General features: G+C 47.8%; 1 long non-coding RNA gene across 2 annotated transcripts; it reads right to left on the reverse strand.

The window, feature by feature from the left end:
* Positions 1-964: 964 nt before the first annotated feature.
* Positions 965-2,186, reverse strand: LOC108447153. 2 transcript variants are annotated; one of them, XR_001862558.1, is made up of 2 exons: positions 1,143-2,186; positions 965-1,070 (listed from the first exon to the last, which is right to left on the reverse strand). It is a non-coding gene; the product is annotated as an uncharacterized LOC108447153 (long non-coding RNA). The 2 variants fall into 2 exon arrangements; XR_001862559.1 differs by having other exon boundaries at positions 965-1,051; positions 1,143-2,180.
* Positions 2,187-2,422: the final 236 nt, after the last annotated feature.

A 2,422-nucleotide genomic window follows, 5' to 3' on the forward strand; every position in this document is an offset into this window, starting at 1 on the left:
TTCCTTCTTCACTGACTTCGGTGTCCCTATGGTGTTTTCTTTACGTGTCCTCACTTTTCCTTCTCCTCTGACTTGGGAGAAGATTGATGTCTGCAGGCTTCATCTGCTCTGGAGGAATCTTACAGCACTAAAAGGGTACATCTCACCCGGGCCTTGCAGCTGGAATTCTCTTATCGCTGTTGGTCACATAATCTTTGCTGGGCAGCGGCCTCAGATGAATTTCAGCCGCACTAGGCAAGGGCCAGCTGGGCCAAGCAGGGCCGCAGATGGAACAGGGTAACTAACTCATATAAGCGCAAGTTAACTATTAGGAGACAGCAAATGTTAGTTCAGACAGAAGATGTTAATTACAAAGCCTGAGAAGCCGAATTCACCCTAATCTTGTCAAGATAGAGGGGAGAAGGATCATCTCAGAGACTGCTGAATCATTCCCCAAAGGACTACGCATGCCCAGGGAGAAAGGTGAAAAGTTCATGAGAGGATGACTACTGGCCTTCATCAGAGAAGACCCCCGAGGAAGAGGAGAGGCCTTCCTCCTGTGCGACCACCAAGACACATAGCACATGCGTGACCCATATGTTAATGACTTCTGATAAATAATTTGTATAACCACACCTGTCCCAAGGAATGTGATGAATATTCATAATTTAGCCCATAATACTGTGTTGTAGAGAGCACCGGGTGTGTGTGTTTGGAGGAGCGATCCCCACACAGCCGGCGCGCCGAATAAAGCAAATACCCACTTCTCTGACTCTGTCTCTCAAGTGTCTCCTGGCCCGGTTGTGGCATGATTCAATCTGGCACCCCGAGATGGGACCCTCTCTGCCCGGCTGCCGGATCCAGGGGTAAGCGGACCTCCCAGTCGCGACCCTGAATTTTCAGGGGGAGCTCAGCTGTCCTTTGGCTCACGGCGGGGGCAGACAAGGACCATCTGCACCAAATTAAGGGATTTGCTGTTCCTTTGAAACACAAAATACCTGCAGGTCCAGGGTTCGAGTCCCTGAGGGTGGGTTGAAAGTCCCGAGGAAGACTGGGTCTCCCAAAATTAGTCCTGGGCAAGAGGAAAAGTACTTTTAAGGGGTTGGACCCTGACTTTTAAAGGGGTTGGACCCCCCGGGGTTGGACCCCACTGTGAAAGGTACCTTTAAGGGGTTGGACCCCGCTGTTAGGCGCTATTGTACGGCTCTTTGTGTTTTGTCTGTTGCTATTCTGCTGCTGTGCGAGTGAGAGTGGATGAGACGTGCTGTCAAAGTGCGGAGCGAGTGAGGAGCTCTATCTGCGGTTCCGTACCCCGGCGACGGGCTCGGCCAGAGAAAAGCGAAGCGTTTGGCAAAGAGTGAATGAGGAGAAATCATATCAAGCGTTGCTTTGGAATTCAACCTTCCTGTCCGAAGTGGGGTGGATTTTAGAGGAGAAAAGAATGTTAGCTATTGAATTGAAAACATCCAGACCCCCAACACCTTTCTAATGTAGCTCCATCTGATTTCCCTTCTGAAATCCCGTGTTTAGTGTATGAAAACAGTTGTGAAGCTTGTATTTGTGTACATGTATTAGAAAGTGGTATTTTACTTCTACTAGATGGAGTGGGTGGTGTCCAAGCTGCCAGAGGAGAGAGCTTGGTATCAGACTAGAAAGAGAAGGAAAGTGCAGATAATGTTAGAGGAAGGGGAGAATGGCAGAGAATAGTGAGAAATTTGAGAGGAACTGGTTAGAAAAGTACAGCAAGTGTATGTAAGAAGAGATGAGGAAAAGGCGAAAGCAATGGCAAAGGTGATGGCAGAAGTTGTAAGAATTGTGGACATTGTGATGAATAGGTTTGGGTGTTTAGTTCCCTTTTCTGCTTGGTACTTTGTGCAGAGCTGTAAGGCTCCTGTTATGTGGTGCTTGTGCAGAGCTGAAAGGCTCCTGTTTGGAGGGGACCCGTGCCCCTGTGCCATTGGCAGGTTTTGTTGTGAAAAGCCAAAATTAGCAGGTTTCAGTTCTGAGACGAGCTCCTAGCTTGTAGGGAGCCTCGCCACCAGTCTGTGGATTATTGTGGAGAACTAGAATTGGCAGATTCTAATCCTGCAGCCTTGTGGGGATAGTGTTGTCCCTGTGCAGGCCCAATTATTTGGCATGCAGCCTCATCTGCAGGGGCTATAGAGAAACCTATGGGCAAAGTGTTTTGCTGTCCTTCCTTGGTTAATTTGTTAGTCACCTCTCTCTCCTCCTGGGGTGGACTTAGTTAAAAAAAAAAAAAGAAAAAAAGGAGAGAGAAGGGGGTTTTAGGCAGTAGCATTGCTTGCTGCCAAACTTGATCTTGTCCAAAAGGAAAATCACTAGAACAAAAGGAGCAAACTGATAAGCCCAACTGCTCCAGGGCGAAAAGCAGAAGCCTACTACAACCCTGAGGAGAAAAAAAAAAAAAAAAAAAAAAAAAAAA

The sequence above is a fragment of the Corvus brachyrhynchos genome, unplaced genomic scaffold, assembly GCF_000691975.1.
Source record: "Corvus brachyrhynchos isolate BGI_N302 unplaced genomic scaffold, ASM69197v1 scaffold96, whole genome shotgun sequence".
Classification (NCBI taxonomy): Eukaryota; Metazoa; Chordata; class Aves; order Passeriformes; family Corvidae; genus Corvus; species Corvus brachyrhynchos.